The sequence below is a fragment of the Petaurus breviceps genome, unplaced genomic scaffold (genome assembly GCF_028583685.1).
Source record: "Petaurus breviceps papuanus isolate PSGF00001 unplaced genomic scaffold, PetGlider_PUasm1.0 214, whole genome shotgun sequence".
NCBI classification, from domain to species: Eukaryota; Metazoa; Chordata; class Mammalia; order Diprotodontia; family Petauridae; genus Petaurus; species Petaurus breviceps.
In genome coordinates this window covers 12,962,190-12,974,699 of record NW_027185863.1, presented here as the reverse complement: position 1 = coordinate 12,974,699, position 12,510 = coordinate 12,962,190, and the positions used below count along the sequence as shown (strand labels likewise).

At 35.3% G+C, this 12,510-nt stretch overlaps 1 long non-coding RNA gene across 1 annotated transcript in view; it reads left to right on the top strand.

The window, feature by feature from the left end:
• LOC138165676 (uncharacterized) overlaps positions 1-12,510 on the top strand; it is a 579,025-nt gene that overhangs the window by 174,358 nt on the left and 392,157 nt on the right. Inside the window, exon 2 of the long non-coding RNA XR_011169397.1 lies at positions 8,673-10,687. This is a non-coding gene — a long non-coding RNA (uncharacterized lncRNA). The remainder of the gene's footprint in view (positions 1-8,672; positions 10,688-12,510) is intronic.

The following is a 12,510-nucleotide window of genomic DNA, read 5'->3' as shown; positions in this document are numbered from 1 at the left end:
AGATAGATAGATAGATAGATAGATAGATAGATAGATAGATAGATAGATAGATAGATAATAGACAGGCAGAAAGACAGAGACAGATAGATTGGTAAGTAGGTAGAACATTTATTAAATATTTATTCTGTAGTAGACACTGTTCTAAGCACAGAGATACAAAACCAAGCCAGAAATATAATCCCTGCACTCAAGGAATTTATATTCTAATGGGGAAAGAAAATGCACAAAGTAGAACTGATAGTGAAGTACAGCATTGTGGTATGAAGATGTCCAGGAAGTGGCATGGAGATTTGGTTCCAGGCAAGGTAAAGCTAAAGTTCACCTATGTGAGCCTAGTGTCCCAGGTTTGGAATATAAAGTTCCATTTATAGGAAGATGGGATGGTTGACCAGAATGCAGGGATGTGTATAGGCAAGGACTATCATTTTCATCTTTGAAAACTCAGTGCCCAGCAAATTTAAATGGCAAATAGTCAATTGTTAGTAAATCTTTGTTGATTGGTTAGTTGTTGTATAGTACTTGATCTTGTTTTGGATGAAGCTATGGTTTTATTATTTTGTTTTTCTTCTCTTATTTCTTCCAGAAGCACCATGGTACATTGTATAGATAGATTTAAGCCAAGAAAGCTTGGGTTTAAATTCCATCTCTGACACACTGACTGTGTGACTCCAGGCAAGTCACTTAACTTCTCAGTATTCTAAAGCAACCCTCCAAAATTATAAGTTGCAGAGAAGGTGCTAACTTTCTGGCAGGAGTTTCCTCACCTGGGAGTTCCCTATCCCAATAAAATTATAGGTCCAGTCTCTATGCCTATTCTTGATTTCTCCCAAGGTGAGGAGTAAGGAGAAAGATGAACCTCCCTCACTCCTAATCCCCACCCAATAAATGAAAATTAAGGAAATTTTTAAAGTACCTGGACAGGAAGAAAGTGAATAGGAAAAGTCTAATATACTTTTTTTTTTCAAGAATTAAAACTATATTTAAGGTCCTTAATATCCTCAGATACACTGGAGGTAGAAAGGAACACTGATGGTGAATGCTTTAGGAAAATTACCAAGCAAGGCAAATACTATGATTCAGATTCCAAGAAGGAAGGAATATACTACAGGATTAGAAATTATGTAAGTCTGACATATTTTCTAAATTATATTAACAAAGAGAAAAAGGCTGTTTGAAAATTATTATACTTACATCATAAGGCAGATCAGTGACCAAAAACACCTGTAAATTCTCCAGTAAAATCATTCCAATATCACAATGGTAGCTGAATAAGGTGATAGGCCATCTGATATTAAATGGCATCATGCCCAACAAGAGAAAACCGGATAGAGATAAATAAATGATAAAATGAATCATAGACAAATTGCTTACCTGGAACAGTTATTCTTTCTGCATAGAGAGGCAGTCATGCACATGCTGAAAGGGTGGATTTCCTGAGAACTTGTGCCTGAGTTGTAATATACACAGAGATATATTTGGTCTGTCATAGAAGTGCACAGAGAAGCACTAATTTTGAGACACTGTCAGTTCTGTGTGAAGGAAGGACATTTACTCTACCTACTCCTCACAGCCAGAAGTGACCAGGAAAGAAAAAGAGAGAGAAAATCCACATACAAATGCAAATCTCCTCCACAATAAAAATTTCCTTCCCCATACAAAGTAGAATGAAAGAGGGAAATAAGTGTTCACATCACAAAAAGGGGAAGGAGGAAAAAGCTACTTGATAATTATAGAAAGACAGATTTGAAGATAGCTCAAATTGGGATGGAACAACTGGAGTATTTTCCTAGAGTATCAAAATTTCAAAGTTGTTAACAGCAGAGAAACATTGTATTTTAGCAACTAGTTAGAAAAAATAATTAGTTATAATAACACTGCTAAATGGCACACACCTTGCCTCCCACCTAGTGGCATTGTGTTCCAAGGTCTCTGGCCATGCTAACTAGACCAGTTGTCTCACTCTCCTAACACTGAACTTGATTGAAAAAAAGTAATTTAGTGACAATATTTGTATCTTGTATGTGCCTCCTTTTTCCTCCTGACACTGAAATCACCCTGATACACTTTATACATGGAATATTGCAAGAGTTTACCAGTCTGCATGTCTCTTCCCACTCCATTCCATCTTCTGCTCAGCTGCTAAACTGATGTTCCCCAAATGATATCTGGCCATATCACCTTCCTTATTAAATAAATTCCAGTGGCTCTCTGTTACTTCTAGGAGCAAACATAGAATCCTGTGCATTTTAAAGCCCTTATTAACCTAGTGCCCTCCTAGATTTCCAGTCTCCTTCCTTGCTCTGCGTCCCAGAGACACCGGTGCCCTTGATGCTCTTCACACACGGCTCTGGGCATTTTTACTGCCTGTTTCCCATTCCTTGAATTCTTCACTTTCTTATTTCCATCTGCTGAATTCCTTGGCTTTCTTTCTTTTAGTCTCAGCTGAAGTCGCACCTTCTGAAAAATTCCTTTCCCGGTCATCCTTATTCCTCTTGCCTTCCCTCTGGAATAGTCTCCAGTTTATCTCACATGTCTGTTTTGTGCATGATGGTACCCATTGGACAGGGACTTTTTTTTTTTTTTACTTTTCTTTGTATATCCAGATGTGGGCACATAGTAGGTGCTTAATAAGTGTTTATTGGTTTGCCTTTCTTATGCCAGGTAGGGTTAGTAGCGATTGCCAGAGGCCAGAAGAGTTCTAGTTACAGCTTTGACAAAGAGTAATAGTTAAAGAGAATAATGGTATATGCATATTAACACTACATATACACACAAATAGTGCAAAATACTATTCTATATCATTAAATAATGTACATGACAAAGATTTCCAAAGTTATTTGACCTACTGCCCCATTTCTTTTTCTTTGTTTGCTTTTTGGAGGGGGAAGGTAGGACAGTTGGGGTTAAGTGACTTGCTCAAGGTCACATCACTAGTTTTTTGTGTGTGTGTTAAGTGTCTGATGTTGGATTTGAGCTCAGGTCCTCCTGACTCCAGGGCCAATGCTCTATTCACTGCACCACCTAGCTGCCCCCAAAAGTCACTTCTTTTTCTGGAGGGGAAAGGCAGGGCAGTTGAGATGAAGTGACTTGTCCAAGGTCACACAGCTAGTAAGTATTAAGTGTCTGAGGTCACATTTGAACTCAGGTCCTCCTGATTTCAGAGCTGATAGTCTATTCACTGTGCCACCTAGATGCCTCCTCCAACTGCCCCATTTCAAAAACAAAAATTACTCAGTGCCCCTCTACTTTCTTTAACCCTTTAATGGTTTTTTTTTGCATCATTTAAAAAATAAATATATATATTTTTAAATGATATATCTTAAATTTAATAATTTATTGTAAATTTGTGGGGTTTTCCTGCATTTAAATTTTGATGATACAATATTGAATCAGGTAACCATATAGTATTGTATTGTAAATAAGTCATCACACACAAACATTCCTGCTGTTGAATGTCGGACTTCCCAACAATATGAGACATACTTGCCTACCAACACTTTCTTGTTAAGACCTGTCAGTGGACTTAACCAGTGTTTGGTTATAACTTGCATTTTGTGTGTTTAAATGGAAAATAATGTAATCACTATGACTTTAACTCTGTTACACAACAGATGAAATATGTACAAATGGTTTTTCAAAATTTTTATCTCTTCCTGTGCTTCCACCACTCCCTTGTTTTTATTTAATGCCCCCCAATTGTACCCAAGGCAACTACTACTGCCACTGCTTTCCTCCCAATCATTCCAGTGCCCCCCAGGGGGAAATATCACCCACTTAGGGAACCTTTGATTATTGTCAACATCTGACTACATGACTAACTACTTCCTCTAGAGATAATGATTTTACCCTATTTATGGGTTAAATTGTTCTAGCTCTTTTGTGACCTCATTGATCTTACAATATCTATACATTCTCAATTGCATTGCTCAAATAATTTTTACTATCTCTAGTATCTGTGTACGAATCAAATGTTTGTTCTCTGATACAGTATTTGCTAAATAGAATTTTGGACCAGGCTGTCCTTGTGGTTCTCTGCCCACTTTGGCCATTCTTGTGTTGTCCTCTTTCCTCTTAACACACACCACCTCCAGGTTCTAGCACTGCTTTTCCTACCAATCTTTATAGTAGAAAGAAAAGGTGGGGAGAAAAATAAAAACAGAAGGTGAGGCATGAACCAGTGTCCCCACTGCCCATGAAATAACGCTCAAACTCCTTAGCCTGAAGTTTATGGCCCTCCACACTCTCTCTCCAAGCCTACTGTTCCAATCTTATCTTCTATTATTCTTCCATATGGATTTTTCACTAGAAAATTTCTATGTACCTTCCTTTTTTTTCCCCTTTCACATAAATACGTCATAGATTTCCCACCTCCATGCTTTTGCTCATATCTTTCTGTCCACATAAAATGCCTTCCCTGAAGATTCTTGAATCAAAATTCTAACCATCTTTCAAAACTTAGCTCTCATGATACCTCCTTCCTGGTCCCATTCCAGATCTTCCCACATAGAAGTGCTATTCCTGATCTTCTCACTTAGAAATTCTTTCCCTCCTCTAAACTCTTAAAGTTGTATTTTAATTATCCCTATCACTCATGTAGCACCTATCATTTTTACTGCCTTGTAATTTCATCATACAAATAGCACAACACAGAAGAAGAAGGATTGGTCTTAGAATCATAAGACCTGAATTTGAGTCCCAGTTACATATTTGCTTCTATGTGTCACCCTGAACAAGTAGTCACTTAGCATTTCTGTTCTTTGATTTCCTATCATAAAAAGGGACAAAAAAACCTTACATTGCCTAACTCAGAGGGTTATTGTAAGAAAAGTGCATTATGAATAATAAAATATGATAAAAATGAAGGATGCATATGTATATGTATGTAAGTGTATATGTATATAATATAAATTTTTGTAATTGTACATACATACATACATACATACACCTTTTAGCTTCCTCTCTCCAATGGCTCATTAGCACTAGATTATACTCTTTGAGATACATCTTGTTCTTCTTTACATAGTGCTATGTAGATACTCAACAAATACATGTAGAATAAAGGAATGAATGAGAAAATGCCTTCAATGACACTAAAATGTAAAAGGCAGAAACACAATCTCATTAAGTCACCAGTGGCTATGTGAAGGCAAAGTCTCTGTCTATAATTTATAGGGATTGAGGAATACCTTTGTCTTCAGAGTACTTCTAGAAAACTTGTCAAATTTGCTTAGGAACCTCCAATTTTACTCTTTGCAGATAATATGATGTTATGCTTAGAAAATCTTAGAGAATCAACTAAAAATTACTTGAAATCATTAAGAACTTTAGCAAAGTTCCAGGATACAAAATAAACACATGTAAATCATCAGCATTTCTAATATTACCAACAAAGTCCAGCAGCAAGATATAGAAAGAGAAATTCCATTTAAAATTAATTATAGACAATATAAAATACTTGGGAGTCTACTTGCCAAGACAAACCTAGGAATTATATGAACACAACTGTAAAACACTTTTCACCCAGATAAAGTCAGATCAAAATAATTGAAATAATATTAGGCTGAATCAATATAATAAAAATGAGAATTCTACCTAAATTAATCTATTTATTAAGTGCTATACCAATCAAATGATCAAAAATAATTTTATAGAGCTAGAAAAAAATGATACAATTTATATGGAAGAACAAAAGCTCAAGGATATCAAAAGAATAAATAAAAATGTGAAAGAAGGTGATTAATTATAAAGCTCTAATTATCAAAACAGTCTGGTAGTGGCTAAAAAATATTGATGGATTAGTAGAATAGATTAGGTACAAATTACATCATAGTTAATGACCATAGTAATCTAGTATTTGTTAAATCCAAAGATCTAAGCTTTTGGAACAAAAACCTTATCATTTGATAAAAACTTCTGGGAAAACTGGAAAATGATGTGGCAGAAACTAGATATAGACCAATATCTCACACCATATGTGTGTGAGGGTCAAAATAGGTACATAATTTACACGTAAAGGGTGATAACAAAAGCAAAGTAAAAGATAGTTTATCTGTCAGATGTGCTGAATAAGGGAAGGATTTCATATTCTCTCCATTCTATGGTAAGCTTCCATTCTACTGCCTCCATTCTTTAAAGCCCTACCATTATCCAATTGCTAAAGACATTGTTACTTAAGTGCTTCCTTACAGTGTTACTTCTCAATGGTCAGTTTCTTTTAGATAGCAAAATAAATGAGAAAAAGAATTATAAGTACATATTTGAAACTATTTTTCTCTCTCTTTTCTATCCTTTGTGACATGTAGGTAATATTATTATAGCACTTTATAGTTTTGAAGGTGATATATATACATATATGTGTATATAAACACATACATACATGCATATCTGTTTATAGGTAGAGCTATATAGAGACAGATACATGCATACATACATGCATACATACATACATACATACATTGATGATACAGATATAGATCTGCTGATCATTACAACAACCCTTAGAAGAAGTATAATCTATTCTTCAATAAGCATCACCCCCATTTTAGTGATAAGGAGACAAGGTCAAATACAAACATAAGTAGTTAGTATCTGAGGCAAGATTCAAACCCAGGTCCATCTTGACTTTAAGTTGAGAGAACTCTTTTCATAGTGACACCACACTGACCTTTGATTCATAGGAATGAAAATTCCACCTTGGAAAAAAATGATGACTCCACCGAGGCAAAGGGCTGCATGTGGCCATTGGTAATACAGAGTTTTACAAACGGTAATACTTGTAACTAATTATATCACTCTTCCAAACATGTAGTATATATAGTGGCTTAATAAACACACACAAAATCCAGGAAGAAATTGATCTAAACAATGTAATTCAAAATAAAATACACAGTAATAAATGACCATAGTAATCTGGTGTTTGATAAACCCAGAAAGCCAAGCTTTTGGAAAGGTAATTCAACATTTGACAAACTGCTGAGAAAAAACAGATAAGCAGTTTGAAACTAGGCATAGATTAACATCTCACATGATATACAAAGATAATGTCAAAATGAGAACATGATTTGGACATAAAGGGTGAGCTGCTTAGAGGAGCACGGGAAATTTTGCCTTGTCAGATCACCTCACATCTATCAGATTGGCTAATATGACAAAAAGAGAAAAGACAAATGCTGAAGGAGATATATAAAAATAGGGACAATAATGTATTGTTGGTAGAGTTGTGAACTGGTCCAGCCATTCTGGAGAATAATTAGGAATTATGCCCAAAGGGGTATAAAACTAAACATATGCTTTAACCCAGCAATACCACTGCAAGTTCTATATCCCAAAGAGATCAAAGCAAAGGGGAAAGGACTAATTTGTACAAAAATATTAATAGCAATTTTTTTGTAGTGGCAAAAAATTGGACTTTGAGGGACTGTCCATCAATTGGGAAATGGCTAAACAAATTGTGGTATATGATTATGATGGAATACTACCATGCTGTAAGAAATGACAAATAGGATAGTTTCAGAAAAACCTAAAAAGATTTATATGAACTGATGCTAAGTGAAGTGTACAGAACCACGATAATATTGTACAGAATAATAACAATATGGCAATGATGATCAATTGTGAAAGACAGCTTCTCTGATCAGTATAGTGATCTAAGACACTTCTGAAGACTCCTCATCAAAAAATTCTGTCCAACTCCAGAGAGAGAACTGGTGAACTCTGAATGCATTGTGAAGTATAATTCTTTTTTGCTTTCTTTAGTTCTTTTACTTTTTTTCAACATGTCTGATATGGAAAAAAGTTTTTACATGTGTAATTGATATCATATTGCCTGCCTTCAGTGGGAGAGGGATTGCAGGGAGGGAGAGAATTAAAAACTCATGAGTTTTAAACAATTTTATATTAAAAATAAATATTTTTAAAAACAAACCTTGAACATGAAACAATAATCCATTACTTATTATACTTTCCTAAAAGTTACACAGTTCTTTTAATGCATTTTAAAGCATTCTAGTACATTTAATTCATTTAGCATTAAATCATTTAGTAATAGTATTATAGCTTTCTGACTTGCTGTCTTCTTCCTGTAAAATTTGTGTATACACACATATACATACACATATACATGCATACATATGTGGCAGAGGTTGGGTTTTATTTAAATTACACCCCACCTAGTGCCAAAATGCTTTTTCTATAGGATGCACTTAATAAAATATCTGTTGTACTGCTGAATTATTTTGTTTGGTGGTGACCAAACTTCAGCATTTGTTCCTCACTTCAGACTCTATTCAGCCTACACTGAAAGGGTAGTATGGCAACACAATTTCAGGGAGATCTATGGAGCACCCACCCTGTGTTCCTTACCACAAGCTGGGTACTATTAGAAAGTGTGTTTCCCTGGGGTAGCAAATAATCTGGTGGGAGTCCTAATTGTCCATATAGAGCAATACATTTAAATAAATTGAAGATTGTAAAAAAGCTAAAAAAGCCAGAGCCAAACTGACACTCCACCTCCAATATACTTAAGGGCAGTTCTATTAACTTAATATCTCTTTTCTAAAATGAATAGTTTCCACATGGAACAATGAAAGCATTGTCTATGTTCCAAGTCATATGCAGCTGACCTTGATCAGTAAATTGTGAAATTTAATATGTCTTTTAATTTCTCCCTACAGGTTCTAGCTTTGTCTCTTGGTCTCCTGATGTCAGTGATGTTCTTGCTCTATTTCAACCTTATCTCCTCAGAGATGGTCACAACAGAACCTATGCTTCATTGATTAGTCATGCTTCTAAAAGGATCTGACTAGCAGGAATCATGCTTCAAGGTCTACAGCATCAAGAATTTAAAAGCACATTCTATGGATCTCCCATTGGTCAAACAATACCTCATACCTGATATGTGATGATAATCAAAAAGTGGACTCTCATACAATCATTGACTCCGACCTTCTGGCACTTTGGCTATATGGAAGTGTCAAATTTTGTTCTTTTTTTGGCTTAGAAATCACCTGAATGTGAATGTGAAAGTTTCTAAGGAAAACCTTGGGGAAGGTCATGAATCTAGCCTTTTTTTCATCATGCATTATCTCTCTTCAGTCAATATTTTATTCAGTACTTACTTAGGAGTATTTACTCAATGGCACTTAATGAAGAAACTCTAAATAATTAATAGAAGAAAAATAGAGTAACGAGAAGAAAATTTTACACTGTCAACCTTTACTCAAGAATTTTGATGAACTTTACCATTATGTATTCTTTCGGGTATGAAATGCCTATATTAAAACATTCAGGTTGACTATTCCAATTTATAGGTGTTAAAGCTTAAATGTTAAAAGTAATATAAGAATGGTCAATAACCCCCAAGATTTCTGTCATTCAATTTTTCCTGCTAAAATAGTAAAGATATCATTCTTTGCTATTAAATGCAAGATTAAGGTAAATGAATACATTATACACAAAGACACTCTTTTTCACTGAGTGTTCTTTTCAGTCCTCTAGGCCACACAGAAGCTCTGAAAACAGTTAATGTCCCAATATAGTGTCAATGGTTTCCAGTGAGAGAAACCTTCAGGTAGTGATTCCCACATGCCTGATCGAACGAGAATTTCATTTCACTGGTGGCAAGAATTAGAGCCATCCTGGAAGCAAGGAGAGCTGACCAGCTGGAAATCATAGCCCTTCCACCTCACAGTAACCCTGCCAGAAACATATGCAAAATAGGGCTTAGGAAGAGCAAATTCTATCAGCTGGAAATAGAATGAGTTCTTGAAGTAGAAAATATGGACTGCTACAGGAAAGGGGGGGGATGTTTTAAAATGTATTCAGAAGGAACTAGCATTAGAGATCAAAACCCCACTTGCACAGAGCAGAAAGAAAACAGTCAAAGAAATAACATGGCCAGCCAGAATCCATACAAAAACTATGCTATTAGAAATCACCAAGGTGGCCAAATTCTGTTTCAGGAGGAAAGTGGGAAGAAGTCTTAAAGGATTTGGGAGAGAGACCTTCTGTGGAATGCAATTCACTCTGGTCCTTAGCATCAATTTGAGAACCAGAAAAGTCTGTGGGTTAGACTCTTTAAAAACACTTTTCACTTTTTAAAAAGACTTTTCACAGTATTTTTCTATACTCTGTAGTCGTTTTCTTAAGGCTGACAAAAACATTCCAGTCATTCTTACAGCCATGGCTTTTTGAAGTAAGATACCACATTTTGAATTACAGTATATTCATGAGCTCTGAGTTAAATTACAAATGAGAGGTTTATAAACCAATTTGAATGCCTCCGTGGAAGCCCCAGTATACTCCCAGGAACATATAGATTTGTCACTAGACATTATGGAAGATATCACCTCTCTCTGAATTTCAGCTAAAATTCAGGAAAAATAGAAGAAAAAAATTCCAAGAGAGTAGACTGTGAGAAGGGGTAAGCTGATCCCTTTGAAACCTACATGACCTCTTGAAAGTGAATTTTGCCTTTTAATTTACAAAAACCTAAACCCAGGCCAAATTAGCCCAGAATCAACTGATTAATTAATGCTGATTTGTACTTGGATTTACAAATTGCAATCATCAGAAGGAAGTTTCAATAATTGTATAAGATCTGGAAATTACTTGAGGTGGACTTTTTCTACACAGCTAAGGATTAAAAAATGAGCCATAAACAAGGAAGAAGCAATTCTTTCCTCTTTGGGTAAGTATAGCTGCATGCCTAATGCTTTTATTGAAAATTTAGCCTAACTGCTTGAAATGTTGGAGACATTTGGGAGAATACAATATACCCTGCTACAGTACCTTGTAATATTTTTATTTTTTGGAGTTTCCTCCAAAGAACTCATATTACATTATAGTGCTTAATCCTCCAGACATTACTGTTTGACAAATGAGGAAACCATGTCACAGAAAGTACTTGTCTAATCATATGCCATGTTCCCATCAGGTCAACAGACATTTGAACCTGAGTCAACTGAGCTGATACAGTAATTCACATTTTTCTCCCTGTAAAAATACAAAATACCATTGGGGAGTAAACAAAAGAAATGTTGGAAAAGATGGGCATAAAAAGAAAAAGGCTATAAATTGAAGGGATTCCATTCATTTTGGAAATGACTTCATAATAAATTGAAAAAGTTTGGATCAGCCAGGTTTTTCTTTGATGTTGGAGTGACTAAAGTAATGAAATAAAATTGACTATGAACCAGAAAGTCTAAGGTTACCAATATAATACTGATACAAATGTAAAGCAGATCTACAACTGAGCAAGAAAGTTGCAGAATTAGATAAACTTAGGGGTTTCACCTGGAAATAACAAAACCTAGACTTAGTTTTAGAGAAAGGAGTGGGGAATGATTGGATTTCAAAATTTCTCCTCTCACTGCAAGTCCAAAGAACCTGGAATGAAACAGTGACCCAAGGGATGGATTGAGTGAAGCTACCAAGTGATAGTTCTTCAGTACTGATTAATACTACTATGCCTCTTCCCAAGTTCAGCAGTAGCAGAGGGGTAAGAGGCAAGGAACACATATATTTTTCATGCATGTCAGTTGATTCCTTTTCAAATTGCTACATGCTATAGCACATAATCTTTACAGAGGATTCTTCAATTTCATGTGGCAGAAGTCCCAGATACCAGGGAAAATATAGCAGAGGGGAGTCCAAAGAGAGATCTTTCTCTACTTTGTGTCCAGAAGAAATCCTTGAGCCTTTCTAAATGTTTAAGCAGGGGGAATAGACTATATTCTGTCATGAAAGAATGGACAAATAACTACTTTGAAGATTCTAGGATCTTCTATTAACTTGAATAGACTTTATTTTAAAGATGTAACTGTCATCAGAGTCCTACTATGATATCATATCATAAGGCTATGCCAGTGAATATAACTCTGGCAGACACAATAGAAAGGCTTTGAGTATGTAGACTGTGTGTCTCTTCTCTGAGCACAAGCCAAATTGAGTTCTGAGAGTTTGATCACCAGAAGGCTGGGCACTGGGTTTTGCTTTTTATTGGGAGGGGAGGCACAGGGAGGTACTAACAATTCCTGAATGACTCTCCTGAGCTTTCAAATGGTGGTGAACTGCATTGAGAAAGAGTACAAGTATGATGATGAAATCATGAACTTAAGATATTATTGTAAAAGACAAAGTCTTATAATTGTCAAAGGCAAAGTTTTGGAGGCTGCTTGAGCTTTTACCATTACCAAGTGCCGATGAGTTTTTTGCAAGGTACTTACTCTCTAAGGTTTTTTTTTGTTTGTTTTTACTATTAATTAAAACAAAATTATGAAACATCCATTTGGTATGCAATTGTTTTTATGTATATGTTTTGTGGATAGAGAATTTATTCTCTTAAGTGAATATCAATTTAGAGTCATATATTGTACGATAATGATTTGTCAAAGTAGTTGTCTAGTTCAGCTTAACTCTGAGTTTCTTTTTGACCCTAAAATTTGTGATTCTAATTAGGATCCTGATTAGAGAGGTAGTACTTAACATAAGCCTAAAACCATGATAGATGTG